Genomic DNA, 12,582 nt, shown 5'->3' on the forward strand with positions numbered 1-12,582 from the left:
TATGTCCACGTCTGCTGCAGGCTCGTTGGTGACTGACAAGTCCAATGCGGGACAGGCAGGCACGGTTGCAGTGGTTGCAAGGGAAAATTGGTGGGTTGGGGGTTGGGTGTTGGGTTTTTCCTCCTTTGTCTTTTGTCAGTGAGGTGGGCTCTGACGTCTTCTTCAAAGGAGGTTGCTGCCCGCTGAACTGTGAGGCGCCAAGATGCACGGTTGGAGGCGATATCAGCCCACTGGCGATGGTCAATGTGGCAGGCAGCAAGAGATTTCTTTAAGCAGACCTTGTACCTCTTCTTTGATGTACCTCTGTCTCGGTGGCCAGTGGAGAGCTCGCCATATAACACGATCTTGGGAAGGCGATGGTCCTCCATTCTGGAGACGTGACCCACCCAGCGCAGTTGGGTCTTCAGCAGCATGGATTCGATGCTTGTGGACTCTGCCAGCTCGAGTACTTCGATGTTAGTGATGAAGTCATTCCAATGAATGTTGACGATGGAGCGGAGACAGCACTGATGGAAGCATTCTAGGAGCTGTAGGTGATGCCGGTAGAGGACCCATGATTCGGAGCCGAACAGGAGCGTGGGTATGACAACGGCTCTGTATACGCTGATCTTTGTGTGTTTCTTCAGGTGATTGTTTTCCAGACTCTTTTGTGTAGTCTTCCAAAGGTGCTATTTGCCTTGGCAAGTCTGTTGTCTATCTCTTTGTCGATCCTTGCATCAGATGAAATGGTGCAGCCGAGGTAGGTAAACTGGTTGACTGTTTTGAGTTCTGTGTGCCCGATGGAGATGTGGGGGGGCTGGTAGTCATGGTGGGGAGCTGGCTGATGGAGGACCTCAGTTTTCTTCAGGCTGACTTCCAGGCCAAACATTTTGGCAGTTTCCGCAAAACAGGACGTCATGCGCTGGAGAGCTGGCTCTGAATGGGCAACTAAAGCGGCATCGTCTGCAAAGAGTAGTTCACGGACAAGTTGCTCTTGTGTCTTGGTGTGAGCTTGCAGGTGCCTCAGATTGAAGAGACTGCTATCCATGCGGTACTGGATGTAAACAGTGTCTTCATTGTTGAGGTCTTTCATGGCTTGTTTCAGCATCATGCTGAAGAAGATAGTAAAGAGCGTTGGTGCGAGGACGCAGCCTTGCTTCACACCGTTGTCAATGGAGAAGGGTTTAGAGAACTTATTTCCGTATCTGACCCGACCTTGTTGGTTTTCGTGCAGTTGGATAACCATGTTGAGGAACTTGGGGGATATCTGAGGCGCTCTAGTATTTGCAAAAGCCCTTTCCTGCTCACGGTGTCGAAGGCTTTGGTGAGGTCAACAAAGGTGATGTTGAATCCTTTGCTTTGTTCTCTGCACTTTTATTGGAGCTGTCTGAGGGGAAAGACCATGTCAGTAGCTCCTCTGTTTGTGCGAAAGCCACACTGTGATTATGGGAGGACATTTTCGGCGACACTAGGTATTAGTCTATTAAGGAGAATCCTAGCGAAGGTTTTGCCTGCAATGGAGAGCAGCGTGATTCACCTGTAGTTGGGGCAGTCTGATTTCTCGCCTTTGTTTTTGTACAGGGTGATGATGATGGCATCACGAAGGTCCTGAGGCAGCTTTCCTTGGTCCCAGCAGAGCATGAAAAACTCATGCAGTTTGGTATGCAGAGCTTTGCACCTCCTGGACTACGTTCTGGTGGGAGGAAGAGACAAACGAGATGTGCTCCACACCAGGGTCAGGCCCAGCGCGGAATGCCACACTAACCACCGTCTTGTTTGCTGCAAGCTCAACCTTCACTTCAAGCCAAAGTTCAAGAACAGTGGAGCCCCCAGAAAGAGGTTCAATGTTGGAAACTTCCAGTCAGACGTAGTGAGAGGAAAATTCCAGGCAAACCTCCAAGCAAAGCTTGAGGATGCAAACTGCCTCATGGACACATCTCCTGAAACCCTCTGGGATCAGTTGAAAATGGCCATACTGCAATCCACTGAATGGGTACTGAGCTTCTCCTCCAAGAAAAACAAGGACTGGTTTAACAAAAACAACCAGGAAATCCAGGAGCTGCTGGCGAAGAAGTGATCTGCCCACCAGGCTCACCTTGCAAAGCCTTCCTAGCCAGAGAAAAAAACGAGCCTTCCATCTCTCATGCAGCCATCTTCAGCGCAAAATCCGGGAGATCCAAAATGAGTGGTGGACTAGCCTCACCAAACGAACCCAGCTTAGCGCCAACATTGGCGACTTCAGGTGTTTTTATGAGACACTAAAGGCGGTGTACGGCCCCTCGCCCCAAGTCCAAAGCCCTCTGCATAGCTCAGACGGCGAAGTCCTCCTCAGTGACAAGATCTCCATCCTCAATTGATGGTCAGAACACTTCCAATCCCTTTTCAGTGCCAACCGCTCAGTCCAAGAATCCGCCCTGGTCCAGTTCCCTCAACAACCCTTGAGTCTAGAGCTGGATGAGGTCCTTACCCGGGAAGAGACATATAAGGCAATTGAACAACTGAAAAGTGCCAAAGCAGCAGGTATGGATGGAACCCCCCCCCCCCCCCCCCCAGAGGTCTGGAAGGCTGGTGGCAAAGCTCTACATACCAAACTGCATGAGTTAGATTAATTAGTATAATGTATATAGTGCAAAAAAAAAGAGGCAAGTTGAGTATTACAGTGCCCTTAGATGCAGAAAAGGTATTTGATAGATTACAATGGGATTTCTTGGAGAAATTTGGGTTTGGATTTAATTTTTTAAAATTGGATCCAGCTTTATTTATTTACCTCCAGCTTTATTTATTTTAGCTATAGAAACACTTGCGCAAGTAATTCAATTTGATTAACAAATTAAGGGATTCAGGGTAGGTCAAGAAAAACATAAAATTAATTTAATTGCAGATGACATTCTACTATATTTAACTGATCATAAGACATCTTTATGAAGATTATATGTTCAGTTGTAAAAATATGGAAAAGATTTGGTTTATAAAATAAACTGGGTTAAAAGTGAAATTATGCCATTAACCAAAGGTGATTATACTCAATGTACAAGGGACACTCAGTTTAAGTGGCTAAAAGAGGGTATTGAATATTTAGGTATACATATAGAGAGGAATTTGAAGAATTTATATAAATTGTATTATTTGTCATTACTTAAAAAGATTGAGGGAGATTTGAAAAATAATGGATAAACTTACCTATAAGTTTATTTAGATGAATATAGAGATTAATATATTTCCAAGAATACAATATCTTTTCCAAACATTACCTATTTTAATACCTCAAAACATTTTTCAAGAATTAAATAAACATGTAAGGAAATTTCTTTGGTAAGGTAAAATGTCAAGAGTTTCTATAGAAAAGTTAACATGAAAATATGGATGTCAACAGCTCCCTAATTCTAGAAATTATTACCAAGCAGATTCATTGCTTCTTTTTTTTAAAGTAAAAAACTAGCATGGGTTAATATAGAATTAAAGAAAATAGGAGAGAAGAAAGCAGAAGAATTTATATATGTGGGAACCGAATTACGCCTCTTTATGCAATCCAAAAACTTTTTCTTTCTTTCTTCTTTTCTTTTTATATAGAATTATATATAATTTTTCTGAGGAAGAGGTTGGGAGCTTTGGCAAGGGGGTGAAAACCATCATGTTTGTAACTTTTGTTTCATTTGAAATCTGTACTACATTAAATCACCACATGTATGGAAACATTTTAAAGAAAATATTTAAAAAAATGAGAGTCTCAGATGATTAGTGAGAGCAGTTCTCTTGGTCGTTCAGCATTCACAATGACTTCTAGTGCCTTCTCACTGCCTAATATCTTAGTATTTATACACTGTAGCAAGTGATTCATCTGCTGACACTCCTAAAGCATTTCACTGTTCACAAGACACAAGTCAGAAGTTTGATGGAATAGTCTCACATGCCTGGATGAGGGCAGTTCCAATAACTCCCAGGAAACTTGACACAATAGAGGACAAAACAGCTGACTTGACTGGCACCTCATTAATCATACTAAATATTCATTCCCTTCATCAGCATAATGACTTCTACCGCATGCAGCACTCAAATATGCAGCATGTTACCCGTGACATTAAATCAAGTATTCAGCTGTCTGTGAAGCCTTACAAAATCCCATAACATCATTTGATGGAGGCCAGGAAATTTCTGTGGTTGCACAATCAATTTTCATTCTTGAACATCACCAAATACAGACTGAGAGTCATCTTTCAACTCACTACTAATTACAGGGTTCGTGATCATTGCAAATTTGCCGCTATGTCTGCCCACATGTCAACAGTTACTCCATTTCAGGGTAATTCATATTATGTAAAGCCATGAAATCATAGAATGAAATAATTCTTGAAACATTCCACACATCTGTGATAAGTGTCATATACACTGCTAATCTTTTGATGTGCTAAATAAGGCTGTGCTGAGTTGAAGGTTTTTTTAAAAATTGTAGATCTGGCTGTATTTGGAGCAGTACCTTTACAGACAAAACTTTAATACCTGTCTGACTGTTGCATTAGGTTATATTTCAACTATTTTTCAGATCTCATGCTCATTCAACCAGATACCCCTCAACTTGCTGTCAAATTTAAGAGTTTCAGATTAAGATACATTGGTTCTAGTTAGCCATTCTACCTCCTTAAGAAATATATTTCTCCTGCCAACTATTCTATATTGTCCTCCCTAGACATTGCAGATACTTTTTTTTGTCTCTGTACCATAGATTAAATACATGAAGCAAAAGCTTCAAGCTAAGTAGCTCAGTCTGTACAAAGACTACACAAACCAATCCAAGACTTGAGAGTAAATATAAAAGCAGAGGATACATGTTATACTCAACTTCCTTTGAAATATTGCCAATAATGCCATCCTTTTTTTAGCATTTAAACTTCCAGCTTTCTCCTGCATGGTATCTGTAGTTTTGGGAGATGACCGATGAGGCAGTATTGTAAAGCTGATGAGTACTACCTGTACTAACTAAAGAAACACTGGGAGTTTCACAACGTTAACACCTTAGTGCAGATCCTTAAATGCCATGAGTGCATACAAGTAAAAACACACAACGCTGGAGAAACTCAGGAGGTCAAGCAGTGTCCTTTATGTAGCAAAGGCAGAGATATATAACTATATATAACTTACGTTTCACACTTGAGCCCTTCATCAAAGTATGAGAAAATGATGGAGAGTGTCATAATAAGAGTGGGAGGGGGAAGGGGGTGGCATGGCAAGAGATGATAGGTGGAGAAGGGAGGGAGGGCACTGCAGCACTGAGGCGGGGGGGGGGGGAGGGTGGAAAGGCAGGGCTATATAGGTGAAAGAAATGGACAGGCAGGAAATGGGGAGAGGGAAGAAAAGGCAAGCAGGTTTAATGGAAAGCAGTGAAGTCAATGTTCATGCCATCTGGCTGGAGAGTGACCAGCTGGAAAATAATTTGTGAGTGGTCTGGATGGGAATAGTACATAAGGCCATGGACAGACATGTCAGCGCAGAAGTGTGACCTGGAATTGAAATGGTTGGCCACTGGGAGATCGCTGTGGTTGCGGACAGAGAGGAGGTGCTGAGCGAAGCGATCTCCCAGTCTGCAACCAGTCTCTCCAATGTAGTTAATGCCATAAAGGGTGCACTGGATGCAGTAAATAAGTCCCCTGGATGTCCAAGAGAAGTGTTGCTTAACATGGAAGGCCTGTTTGGGCCCTGGACTGTGATGAGGAAGGAGGTGTGGGCGCAAGTGGTTCACCTCTTGCAGGCACAGAGGAAGGTGCCAGAGATGCAGTGGGTGGGGAGGGATGAGTGCATGAGGGAATCATGGAGGGAGTGGACCCTGCGGAAGGCTAAGAAAGGAGGAGTGGGAAAGATGTATCTGGTGATGGGATCCTGAATAAGTGCAGGAAATTCCAGCGGATGATGAGTTTGATGTGGAAGTTGGTGGGGTTGTGGGTGAGATTGAAGGGGATTCTATGTTGGTTGCATCTGGGGACAGAGGGGCCCAGGACAGATGAACAGGAAATGGAGGCGATGAGTTGAGGACTGAGTCAATAATGGTGGAGGGGAAGCCATGTTTGTGTTAAAAGCTCTGGACTAGAAGACCTCATCTTAGGAACAAATATGGCAGAAATAGAGAAATTGAGAGAAGGGGATGGAATCCTTGTGGGGGCAGGGTGTGAGGAAATGTAGTCCAGGTAGTTTTGGGAGTTGGAGTGCTTATAGAATATGTCAGTGGAAAGCTGGTCTCCTGAGTTGGAGACAGAGAGATCCGGGAAGGGGAGTGTTATCGGAAATGGACCAGGTGAGTTTGAGGTCCTCATTATTCACCGTTTACTCTTATTGTTTTAATGACCTCTACCAAATCACTTATTGTTCTTTTTGGCAGTAAGGAGAGCAACCAAAGTCCTTCTTATCAACTTACATCATTCCTTCCTGACTCTCATGCCCCGATCACATTACTTGTTTACCACATCTGACTCTCAGAATTATTGGGCATAAAAATGCTTTTCCCCAAATTGCACTTTTTGCCCTGGATTGTCCACTGACAAAGGATTCACACCTCCAGCTCCCTTCCCACTTTTTCCCAAGACTCTCCCAATCATTCCCCATGGAGCCTAGTTCAGGGAATCAGTTGGTTAGCACTAGGAAAGGTAATGGAATCTTTACTCAAAGATGCAACTGGAATATATAAATACAAAACTTAAAGAATAGCCAGCATGAATTCAAGACACTTGAATGCTTGATCCACCATATTGAATTCCTTAAATAACAGAATGACTAGATATGGATGTGGTAAACTACTGTAATGTATAATTATCTGGTCGAGCATATCTATTGGCCAGTTGTACCTTTGGCCCCTCCCCACAGGCTCCTGTATAAAGGTTATTGTCTCACAACCCCATGCAACTCAGTGCAGAACAACTGAACAGTAGGGATATGTTAGGCTCTCAAATGAATTAAAACTTATTGGTTTCTCCAAAATAGTTTCCTGAGTGATTGATGGTGCATCAGTGGGCGCCAGAGTAGATGATATTCAACTTGGCTTTGATAAAGATAATGCATACTCAACTCATAACTAAGCCCAGAACATGCAGTGTTCGGTAATGCTGCAGAACAAGCTGGCTGGAAAAAAGTAGGGTTCATGATGGGGACATCGTTCTCTACAGTTGTTCAGTTCTTGCAAGGATATCGTGAAATTTCCAAAGGTATTAAAAATCACCAAATCGAGGTCAAATTAGAGGAAGAAATTGACAGATAATGGGAATATAGTAATACATTTGCAGAAAGGACATGCAACTGGTAAATGAACTGCCTCAGATGTGTATTTGAATCAGAATAAAAATAAAGAGCTATTTTGTATGGAATTAAGTTGTGGGCTGAAATAAGTGATTTCAAACTGGGAGTGATTTTGTGCAGGAAACAAAATGGGTGAAGTAAAGGAAGAATTGGGAAAGTAATCAGTTGCTGAAAGGTTACAGCAAATACTGTTAAACACACAAAAACAAATGAAACTACTTTGAATCTTGCTGATAACATGATTTAACTAGATTCTTCTGGTATTGAAAATCTGGAACATGTCAATCACTGCAGTTTCACCTGCAGATTTTCAAAGCCCTGCAGAATGCAGGGATATCCAAAAACTGCACATCCTGATCAAAATATTGAAATGTGGATTTTTTTTCCCCCAAATGTAGCAAAGCATATCAAAGCCAAGCTGGTCGTGGATAAACTTTGTGTCAGTTAAAGAATTGAGAAGAGAGGTCCTCGTGTAATCCAGCTTGGTGTATTATATGCACCAAGAAGCCTTTCAACTGTGCCATTTACACTTGCAAAAATACTGTGCGAAAGTTCAAGTTTGTTTATTATCCGATTGCAACAGTACAACCCGACGAAATAGCACACTCTGGTCCAGGAGCAAAAATAGTGCCAACGCACATACAGACAAACTATACATATCTTTCTTTGGCTTGGCTTCGCGGACGAAGATTTATGGAGGGGGTAAAAGTCCACGTCAGCTGCAGGCTCGTTTGTGGCTGACAAGTCCGATGCGGGACAGGCAGACACGGTTGCAGCGGCTGCAGGGGAAAATTGGTTGGTTGGGGTTGGGTTTTACCTCCTTTGCCTTTTGTCAGTGAGGTGGGCACTGAACCTATATACATCTTACATTGTAAGAGCTAAGGGCTCATTGTTTGGCTATGAGCATCAATAGTGTCCCCGGGTCCAGAGGCTGCGCAAGTTCTGTTTCTTCCTGTGCGCACACGCTGTTCGCTGGGAGGTTGGTGCATGCACAAGGGTTTCGGATGGTTGGTAGTTAGTTATCTCGCGTTGACTGATCAGGTGGTATAGCCGGTGGGTGAGTGAAGCTCCAATATTATCAGTTGACCGTTACCAAGGAGACTGATTGTTACATGTTACCAAGTTCAAGAACGTTACCACAGATGTTATAAGTGCTTTTGTGTTAATTAATAAACCATTTAAAACTCATCTGGACTTGGTTAAGAATTTATTCATACTCTTCAAGTTGTGAAACTTGATGAGCTGTCGGAACAGCAGTTCTGGACTGACTTTCCTGACTGCCTCAGTGATGACCAAAAACCTTCAACAGAAGACAAGCATTTCTTGGATTTAGTCTCAAAATCTGATCAGCTAGCCGATGCCCATTATTGCATTGGATCACCTTTAAAGGAAAGTCCTATGAAGGAGTTGGTTAATCCCTTGGACACAGAGTCTGATCTGGAAGTGGAAACAACTAGAAGCATATGGATCTTGAAGCTGCATCTGTTTTTCCTTATCATGAAAGGGTGGATGTGGCTTTCTTCATCCCTGATGTACAATCCATTCTCTATAATCTAATAGCTGGTTTTGCATCTACTCTTCCTGCTGAAGATGCTATTGTTGAAGTTTTAAAATACAGCCATAAAGACATGGATGCTGCAATGCGAGCTGTAAAACAAGAGCTTGCTGTCCAGGAAGGTACAAGTTTGGAGTTGAAACAGAAGCATGAGGAAATCCTGGTACAGAATGCAGAGATGAAAAAAAATTGTTGATGAATATGCTAAATTCAAATGATGGTGGCTGATGTCAAAAGGGATGAAGAGGCCAAGGCAGAGCTAAAGAAAATAACAAAAGAAAAACATCAAGTCTTAAAGGAGATTAAATTAATTGAAACATTCGGTTTTCTGGGCTGTTCAAACAATTTGAGAAACAAAAAGAAGTACAGGAATGGATGTGTTGGATTCAGGATGGAAGACTTTAAGATTGACAGATACTTCAAACCCACAAACTTTGGAACAGTGACATCTGCTCATTTTGTTGATGTGTCTGAGGATGGTTACAGAACTGTTGGTTACCTGTTTCTGCATAATAACCATGGTCAGAAATTGAGCAAATTTAAGAAGAATTACCCAGATTCAATTGACATCGTTAACACCCATGGTGCAGATGCATTGAGGTTGTACCTTATTAATTCCCCTGTTGTAAGAGCAGAACATTGACAGTTTAAAGAAGGAGTGAGTTATTCTCTAGGATGTCTTCCTACCTTGGTACAATGTATACAGATTCCATATTTCGAATATTCAGAGATTGCAGAAGGAAGATGGTATTCAACTTTTTTTCAATAAAAGTACAGTGATAACATCATGGATAAATGGATGCTTTCATTTATGCAATCCCTAATCTAATTTTTTAAAGCAGAAATGGAAGCATACAGACTCTACACTGTGGTCCCCAGACTAGTCAAATTTGTGGATATGTTCACAAACTGATATGTGTGAATAAAGCATAGAAGGTTAAAGGGTGAAAATGCTGTTGAGAATTTTGAAAGAGCTTTGGAAACTTTATTTGCTGTTTTATTCAACATGTGCCAGCTAATGGCACCCGTTACACCATTTATCACTGAACACATGTACAAGAATGTAAGGCACTTGGTTGATCCATCCTCTGGAGAAAATAAGGAGACACAAAGCATTCACTACCTCATGCTCCCACAAGTAAGGGAGTCCATTGATAAATGTATTGAGGCAGTAGTCGCCAAAATGCAGTCAGCTATTGAGCTCAGAAGAGTGATCCGAGATAAAATGACCCTCCTGTTAAGTACCCTTTGAAAGAAGTTGTGGTTATTTACCAGGATTCAGAAGCACTGAAACAGCTGTTCGATTACAGAGGGCTTGGAATTAGTGTTTTGGAAATGAGCCGTAGATCAGCAGATTTCATCAAAATTATCAACACTGCAGAAAATGACCTGCAAGAACTACTAAAAATTCCAGAAAACTACAAAGTGATCTTTCTCCAGGCAAGTGGACATTTCAGTGCTGTACCTTTAAATCTTATAGGATTAAAAGAAGAGAGGAATGCAGATTATGTGGTTACTGGAGCCTGGTCTGCCAATGGTGGAACATGGTAATGCAGGAGGTGACCTCACTACACTGTACAGGCTGGCTTACTTCCGACCCTGCAACTCCTCCCTGTAAAGTTCCCAATAAAGGCTGATAGCCCTAGTCTCCTCCCTCCATACCAGCCTTGGTTCCGGGCCAGCAGCATGTAAGATGTGCCTGATGTTTCAGGTTATTAAAGCCTTTAATCACTCACTTCGAGTCTGCTTGTGGTTATTGATCGCACTACATTTTAATAACCTGATTACTTGCCATGAACAAGGTGATCTCTAGTGGAGAAGCTGGAGACTGACCCCAAAGATCCAGAGGCCTCTGTAAGGTTTGATATGTGGTTACACAGCTTAAAGGCCTTCATAAGATGCAACGAGATCTCCTCACACAAGCACGATTTGCTCTTTTCATTGTGAGCCACCAAGTTTACCAAATAATATGGGACTGTGAAAAGTATGAGGATATGATAGCCCTACTGCAGCAGCAATATGGTGCTCCCATGGACTCTATGTATGCACATTACCTGCTGGTCACCCGGTGCCAAGCCCCCAGTGAGTCCGTTGAAGACTTTGTGAAGGCCTATGGGTGCGTAGATGTAACTGCGGTGGTCTATCATGAAGAAGAGTTCATCCATGGTTGCCAATTTCCATCTGAACCACATCCGCAGGCGGCTCCCGGAGAAGGGCAATTGGACCCTACAGAAAGTCGTGCAGATGACTCGATTGCATGTGGCAGCCCAGAAGAATGCCAAGGCTTACTCTGCGAGCCACATGGCCTGTAGTATGTCGAATGACTCAAAGACTTGTTGACTTAAACCAAGGCTTTTATTAACAAAAGATTGGAGTGTAGTACATCAAGGTCGACCAGTCCAGACAGACCTGGGTCTGGTTAGGAGCAACCCTTTATGACCTGCCAGTAGGCGTGGCTACGGCTCTCAGCCAATCACTACTACTATATACAAATATATACATTGGTGATAGTATCCTGTAATATCACATCGCCATCTAGGGACTCAGGGACCCTGACTGCCGATGCTGCTGCTGAGCACGAGGTGCAACTACTGCCAGACCAAGCACCCAAGGAAGTACTGTCCAGCCCATAGCATGGTCTGCTCAAACTATAGGAGGAAGGGCACTCCACCAAGGAATGTCATTCTAAAAATTCCTCCCACAGCGCCATGTGCAGACTCGCATCGCCATCTTGGATCAACCACTTCCATCGTCATTCTGATGGCCACAAACCGAATGGTGGGAACAGGAGGAAGATAACACGGGATGACATCACATCCAATGTCTCTTCTGGACTCCACCGCACGTGATCCATGGGGGCAGCCATCTTCAGGATCTCCAGGGTGACCATCTTGACGGCAGCCGTCTCAACACTACAGCAGCAGTGACTCCGACAACGAGCTAACTCTGGCCTCCATCGTGCGGACCAGAACAGGCCACAACAATTGACGTGATCAATGATGGACATAGAGATAAACAGTTGCACCACGGGCTGACTGTTCAACATAAGGAGAGCTGAAATTTTTATACACCTGTGCACAGTTTATCGCTAATCTCTTGCAGAGTTCCCTGCAAAGTGTAAGGTAGCTCTAGTGTCCAAATCCTAAATTGCAGGTGCTGCACTGTGACCCTAACCGTGAGGGGCATGAAATATAAAAACTTCAAACTGCTCATGGTGCTCCACCTCTGAGTGCTAGTCATACTGAAGCTGGACTTCCAATGCTAGCTAATGAGTGTACTCATGCAGTTTGGTGAGCCCCATCCTCCCCTTATGGTCAGAAACAATCAATTCCTGGATGGTCCGCCCACCTCTCTGAACGCTGTCCAGGGCACCCAACCTGTGGACTGGTCACCGTCCGGGTCTCTCCACCAACCCTGTTCCAAAACCTCACTCCTAACTGCAAACAGGTCGTCACAAAAAGTAGGCAATGCAATCCAGGGGACAGAGAGTTTATAAAAGCTGAAGGCGACTGCTAGCTGAGGACATTATAGAGCCCAGTAACAGCCGCTGGAGGGCACGTGGTGGTGGGTAAGAGTGGAGAAACGCCAGACCATCAACAGATTCAACTTAGTGAACGCTTATCCCTTCCTTTGCATAGCTGACATGGTGAACGAGATCGCCCAGAACCGGGTGTTCACCATCGATCTCAAATCAGCGTATCATCAGACCCTGATCCTCCCAGAAGACTGTCCGTATATAGCATTCGAGGCTAATTTCCTGCGGGTCCTAT

The 12,582-nt window shown here is 43.4% G+C and overlaps 1 protein-coding gene across 2 annotated transcripts in view; it reads right to left on the reverse strand.

The window, feature by feature from the left end:
* The window catches only part of LOC138757214 (ADAMTS-like protein 1), a 464,147-nt gene that overhangs the window by 229,549 nt on the left and 222,016 nt on the right, over window positions 1-12,582 (reverse strand). The gene's annotated exons all lie outside the window — the stretch shown is intronic.

This window comes from Narcine bancroftii, chromosome 1, assembly GCF_036971445.1.
Source record: "Narcine bancroftii isolate sNarBan1 chromosome 1, sNarBan1.hap1, whole genome shotgun sequence".
NCBI lineage: Eukaryota > Metazoa > Chordata > Chondrichthyes > Torpediniformes > Narcinidae > Narcine > Narcine bancroftii.